Below are 7,732 nucleotides of genomic sequence, written 5' to 3'. Positions count from 1 at the left end.
CAGTGTACCTAACGATGTTTTACTTGATCTGGTAAAAGTTACATAGTTTAAAACCTCTGATAGACATGAAGCAAATTATTGCTATCTCTAAAAGTAACTACAAAGTCACATAAACATTTAAACAAACCTCTTATTTAAAAAGAACTTGGAGCATACAGGCACATCCTTATGTTGACAAAATCAATTAAGCTTGTGGTGATGCAATTAAACAGTAACAGTTAAATTCAAACTAAAACTATGGATTAGTAGTCAAAGACTATACAATTTAATTTTAATCTAAGCTGTCTCAGTAACTCTACCGTCGTAACAAATTCAAATGTTAGATGCGATAATGCAAAGATGAATAATTACAAATTATCAGAGCTGGCAACATCCAAGTGGAAGGTAAAAACACTGCCTTATAATCCCAAAACCTCAGTTTAAAAACTATCTGATTTGCATTATGGTGATGAAATGGAAAGGAGAAGTTATACATGTTATTCTAGAAAACCAAATGCATTTAGAACATTCAGAGTAAATACGAAATGATCATAGTAAGAACTAGTTTCAGAGCCAATGAGGCAGAATTTAGTGACACACCGAGCAACAAAATCTAGAAATGGTAAAACATTTAGAATTTAGAACAGGCACTGGAAGCAAAATTAAGGAGAGCACTAAGGCAGCATAATTTAGGACGGCACTAGGTAGAAGAATTTAGGATATACAGAGATTGCATCAGGTGGGAAATGCCTAGTATCAGCCCTGTTATAATTCACTGAGACAATCTTTTAAATTTCTTTATTAATAGAAAAATTCTTTTTTACAAATGCCTGCCCATGCGGAAAGATTAGAAACATTTCTGATATTTTCCATACTTGTGTCTAGTGAAAAGTTGATAAAATAAAGGCAAGGTAAACATGTTAAGAAAGACTTCTAGTATCAGAAGTACAACATTCAAACATTATGTTTTCATTGTCCTTCCAAAAATTCTCCAAAACATAAGAACTTCATGACAAACTTTCTGTAAAATAATCCATTATGTGCTAATACATGGGTGTTTGTGGGACCCCAAAAAATCCCCTGAAACTTTTACGGACTTACTTTTACCGACATTTTGGATTTTCGAGAAGGGGGGGAGAGAGAAATGAAAAATTACAATTATGAAGTATTGAATGACCTAATTATAAAAGTTCAATGAATTGCTTTTTTTTTGCAAAATTAATAACCATAAATTTTCAAACATATAAACTACTACATTTTATGTAAATATTTTAAATTACCTGAATTAATTCTTTTAAAACAATTATCTAATTTCTGCTGCTTTTTTTTATTTTCTGATGTTTGTGGGCTTGTCTTTCTTTTGTGGTGAACTTCATAATTGCAGGAAGGTTGACTTTTATTTTCCTCATTTACAGTTGAAGAAATTTCCTCAAGAACTGCACATGCAGAGGTAGAAGCAGTTTGCTTTTCTGCTAATGTAGAATGTTTTTCAGAGACTTTTATCAGTGACTCATCTGAAATACATGTTTTTAAGTCCTCTTGATATGTTTTCCAACTTCTGGTCATATTCAGTAAGAGATCTTTGTGAATTGGATCAGTTATTGGATTTTTTGAGCCATATTTTTCACATGAGGTTTCTTTAGAAGCCATTAAATCATATACTGCATCAAGGGAATCAATCTTAAGAGAGGTTCTATAGTCAGTGACAAGTATATCCATTAAGTTGAATGCACTTTCCACTAATGGGCCATGGAAGCAGCAAAGGCAGGCTTTGACCAATTTAGCCAATGTAGGATACTTATAATCATTTGTGAAATCATCTTTTAAATTAAAAACTTTAGACCAATATTTATCAATTGTACACTTGACTTGATTTCCACTTTCTTCAGATGTGTAGAGCATTTCTTTGGTGATATCAATATCACTCTGGTATAACCTTATTTCAGCTTCTACTTTTGACTTTTCATTATCACTAAAAATATGGGACATAAAAGATGATAATTTTTCAAAAGCTAATATTGTACTGGCTTTACCTCTTAGCTCTGGATCTAATGCTGTAAAACTAATTAGATATGAATTTTTAAGGGTAATTTCTGTTTCATATGCTGTGCTGTATTAGTATAAGCTTTCATCAGAGAAATTTGGAATTCTTTTGCTATTGGATGATTTTTGATAATTTCTTCAGGAGAGTGGAAGCTTCTGCACCAGTAAATATTACTTTGCTAGGTAGACGGAATTCTGGATTTGTGACATCAACCTTTAATAAATCATTATAAGATGTGCACTCTGTATTTTCTGGCTTCATAAAAAAAAAAAAAAAGAGAAAAATTTTGCCATCAATTTATAAATACTGGAATGTATTAAATGAAGCATTGGTTTTTTTTGTTTCAAATAATTTAATATATGTGTTGAACTCTGGTAATACTGTTGAATATAATGCCATATGCAATAAAGTTTTGTTTTGCATAACAAATAACCCATTTAGTATTCTTTTTTTCTGAGCTAAAGCATCCTTTGTGAGTTGTTGGGAATGCAAGCAAGAATACACCCCTTCAACAATTTTTTTCTGAGCTGCAGAAATATTTCTTTTATTGTATACAGTTTCAACATAAGAAAAATAATCCCCTTTATCAGTTTTATCCGAGTAGTGAAAATAAAATGCAATAAGAGCATCCCACAGATCTTTGATTCTTTCTAAAACACATAAAATGTACACCCAGCTATGGTCTGGTCTCTTCAAGGGCTTAAGTTTTTTAATGGCAAGGGATTCACAGATTTTGAAAAAATTTTTTCTTTTACTGCAGCTTTTCATATCAAAATAGATATCATCAAACAAATCTTTTAAGTATCTATCAAAACATGAAGCAAATTTTTTTGCAGTTATTAGCTGTGTGACATGTGTCACCATCAATATCTAATAAGTGAGGTGCTTTGTTTGATCGTCTTTCTTTCTTTTTCTGTTCGTAGTCTGGTTTCAACACCCTTTTTTTTTCCACGCATGGTGTTACATGAGTCTATTAATACACTAATTAAGTTTGCCCATGGAATATTATTATCTTCAATAGTATTAACAACTGCTTTAAAAACAGCTTCTGAATTGCAAGATTCCATCCTTGGATCCTTTGGAGAAAGAAAGGAAAAGTTTTCGCCACACACACTGACCTTGCGTTTTCTGCTTTCAAAGCAAACGAAATTACCCAGATCAAAATAAATAATTCATTATTATTCCTACTTCCTTTTGAATGACGATCCCCGGAATTTCCGGGTATCGAAGTTCGGAGCACAAACACCCCTGCTAAATATAATGAAGACATTTTTCAGGATCCTTCTAAGAATTGTGGGTCTATAAATTTTGCCTTCAAATTATTCTAAACTTTCTAAGTTGCAATGTTTAAAATCCTAAAGAAAAATTAGCCCTATCAATTCTGGAACAGAAAAAAAAAAAAAAAAAAAAAGACTAGAAATATTTTGGGAAAAAAAATCAATGGAAAAAAAGTTTAAAATTAATTTTATATAAAGATAACTGATACATATTATGAGACAATTAAAGGAAGAAAATTCTTACCATGAAGGAAGAAATGTTCAATTGATTACATAGCTATTTTGCTTTTGCTATGAATTGTTTTTTTAAACTGTGCCTTAAGGCATTTACTATATTGTTTATTTTTCAGATTTAAAATACTGTATAAGGTACTAAAATGGAAAGTAACATAACTTCATAATACGATAGCAAAAAAAAAAATTTTTTTTTTATTTTAATGTTATTCCTTAAATATAATTTCAATATATACCATTATTTTAGTTATTTATCAGTGTTATAATGTTTAAAAAAATCATCGAAAAATTCCCAGATCTCCGAATTAAAAATTTTCGACAGAAACTGACCTTAAAATTTCCAAAATGAAGTAGCCGAATTTAGAGCCGTTTAATAAAAGAATTTGCATCCCCCAAAGCGGAAAGTTGTTTAAGAACTCTTCATTAGATAAAATGAAATAATTTTGAAATGCTTATGTTTGAATCCTTGCTCAGAAGCTCCAGCAACCCAACCTTTGTATTAGAAATAGGAAATATAAATCCATTCAAACAATAATCATATTTATCAGTGAATCGTCAAAAATATTCCTCCAAAATGATAAATCGCATTCAAAATAGCAGTCATAAAAACTACAGAAATTTCAGATGATTAAAATTAAGGACTTTTTAGGACCGTATGAACCCTGGGATAGCAGAGCCACATCACGCCCTCAGGTAGAATGAAGCGGCCCTCTATTTCACAAGTGTGCGAGTGAGTAAAAAGATATTGGGAGGACGTAAAGGCTGAAGTAATTGTTAAGTCCTTTAATAAGTGCGGAATCAGTAACATCTTGACGGAACAGAAGACACATTATTCGAAGGTGATACTAGCGATGACGATACTCTCGTTTTCGATGATGATGATGGTGAAAAGGATTTTTATGGTTTTTAAAGTGATTGAAGTCTAATTTCATGATAGGCGTTTTCCTTGAATCTGTTTTTTGTTGTTTCTGCTTTATTTTGTATTATGTTTGATTGCTTGCCGTTCATTCATTTATTCATTATTGAAATTTACATATAACATTCAAAATAGCTTGCCGCTTGTTAATTTTCCTTAATAAAAATGTTTGGTAATTGCATTCAATGATTGTTTATTTGGCTTTTACGAAGCATTAGACCTAAAAGAAACCACATTTTAAGTTATTGTGGTACCACGCCAACTTTTTTCCCCTTGTGTGTGGCCTTCTAAATAAGGGTGTGTCTTATATGCCGTCAAATACGGTAAGTACTTTCAACAATAATAAATTAAGCAATAATCTACACCAGAACTTCACAATTTGTAAGAATTAAATAAATCTGCAAGTATGATACATTGTTATTAAACAATCTAATATTTAACTTGATTCTAAAAGAAATTCAAAAATAAAATTAACTTCACAAATTATATAGTAAATAGCATTAAATTATAAAACATTTATACAGTCAAAAGTCGTTAATCCAGACTTCGGATTATAGATCATCAGTTTAAATTTCGTAAGATGGCATGCAGAAATTCTAAAATTAAAAATATGAAACCGTAATTTATGAAATAAAGAACAATTATGATCTAAAGGGTATCAAAATTTACAAAAAAAAAAAAAAAAAAAAAAAAAAGCTTAATATTTATTTACTTTATTAAACATTTCTTTCAATGTAAGTTGTTTAAGTTGCTTCGTTTTTTATGTGATAATACATTCTCTTTAATTCTATAAACAGACATAATTTCTTGTTCAGTTACAAAGTTCCGCTGTTCAAGTCCCGTTAATTGCTGTGCTGAGAATACCGACTAACTTGTCAATCGAAATTTTTTCGTTTTCACTAACCTCTCTGTCACATTCTTCATTTCTTTATCCATTTTTTTGCAGCAATTCCACTTTTTGTTTGTTGAACATCGAAACATACTTTCAGTTTGTAGATCCTTTGGAAGTTCCAGCATCGGAAATTCTATTTGACATAATCGAAAGTTCAAGTTTACTTTTATAAAATTGCTCTTGCAGTCTGCAAAAAATAAGCGCGATCCAATTCGAAGATTAAGGAACAACGCAATCATTAACATTAACTGAAATAGATAATTCTAGCTTACACCGTCCGTTATACATTAAACGCGCAGTAGTCAAGGTCTTACGCGCATGCGCAGAAAGTTTTTAGCTTTGAGGTCCGGATTATAGATCATTCCGGATTATGGGTGTCCGAATTAACGACTTTTGAATGTACTTTACTCTTATAATAGTTCCACATATTTTAGGGCTTTTTATTTAAATTGTATTAACAGTTAGTTATTAACAGTTTTTTTGCCTTATTTTATTGTGTACTTATTCAGTCCCAGAAGTATACACAAATATTATATCAAGCACCATACTGTTATGTAAAATGATAATCAGCATGATTCGTAACAGAAGCTGGGAAGAGACAGAGAACTGCAAATGCCCGACGTTGTCATGTTGAAAGTTAGTTGTACTTAGTGTTATAGCTTATGTAGACTAGGTGAAATTATAACGCAGTTAATAAAGTCAAAAGTCTATAATGCGGACTTCGGTGATTCTGGATTATAGATCATCAATTTAAATATGGTAAGATGGCATGCAGAAATTATAAAATTAAAAATATGAAACCGTAATTCATGAAATAAATCTAAAGGGTATCAAATTTTACAGGGGGAAAAAAAAGCTTAATATTTGTTTGTTTACTTCATTAAACATTTCTTTCAATGCGCGCATGCATAAAGCATACGTTCCACATAGTCGAAATTAGAAAATTGCAAACAAAAAACTATTTGATGTGTATTTGCGATATTCATAATGACGAGGAATTTTATTTAAATCATATCAAAGATGGAATACTACATTTAGTAAGGAATTATAAGCTTAATAAAATAAAAACATCTGCCCTGAAGATAAGGATAGTGCTGACGGATCAAATTCCAGTTCATTGCGCGGCGCGACGTTCCCCCCCGCAGAGCAGCGTGAAATTGATAAACAGATTTCGGAATGGTTAGACAAACAAAGGATATGCCTTTATCCATTTTTTGCAGCAATTCCACTTTTGTTCGATGGACATTCAAACATGCTTTCGCTTTGGCAGCCCCAGAATCAGAAATTGTTTTTGACATAATCAAAAGTTCAAGCTTACTTTTATAAAATTGCTCTAACAGTCTGCAAAAAATAATAAGCCAGATCCAATTCGAAGATTAAGGAACATCGGAATCGGCAACATTAACTGAAATAGATAACTTTAGCTTAGCTTATACCATTCCTTATACATTAAGCGCGCATGCGTAAATGTTCATATGCGCATGTGTAAAAGCATAATGCATTTATGCATGCGCAGAAAGTTTGTAGCTTTGAGGTCCGGATTAAAGACTTTAGACTATATAAAGTTCCAATAAGCCATTGATTGAAGTATCAGAGATGATAGGCTATTTTGCATTATTTTAAGGCTTGACAGTCTGGTACCAAAAGTAAAAAAAAAAAAAAAAAAAAAAAAAAAGACTATGATATTCAAGAAGCAGAGTGGTCTGGCAAGCCTATTGATGTTGATGAGGCCTGCCAATGAGAACTTGTGGAAGATCATTATGTAACCACTTGAGAGCTTGCTAAGGAGTTAGACCACACTATGCATTGAATAAACTCAATGTACATGTTCAATCGCTCGAGCCTACATTAATCTGCTCAAATATCAACCTAAGGACAAATCACTTCTGATGAAAACTGGATTTACTTCAACAATACAGGCCGAAAAGGGGGGTTGGTCTGCAGCCAGTGAGCCCATCAGCAGCATCGCAATTTGACTAACAAAAAGATCATGCTTTATATCTGGAGAGATTGTCGTGGTGCTATCCACAAAGAGTATCTAAAAAAAAAGGTAAAACCCTTGACAGTAAGATGCTAGCATCAAGGAAAAACATTGAACTGAGTTCTGGCTCAAAAAGGTAATGTTTCATCAAGATAATGCAAGACTGCATGTGTCTGCATTTGCCAGCTGTACTCTGTATGGACTTGAATGGGATCTTTTGCCACACCCACAATATACACATTGCTCCCCGATATCACACCTTAGAACATCTACCTTTTCCACACGCAGCTACATCTTGCCAGTGCTATCTTCCATTCTGCACAGGATGTCCCACATGAGGATCTGTTTTTAGACTAGTGGCCACAAAGTTTCCAGGCTTTGGAAAATTAAACTTTGGTTCACAGATTTT

This window comes from Stegodyphus dumicola, chromosome 7 (genome assembly GCF_044657685.1).
Source record: "Stegodyphus dumicola isolate Sdum_Otavi_A_Nest chromosome 7, ASM4465768v1".
Classification (NCBI taxonomy): Eukaryota; Metazoa; Arthropoda; class Arachnida; order Araneae; family Eresidae; genus Stegodyphus; species Stegodyphus dumicola.
Note: the sequence above shows the minus strand (reverse complement) of the source record.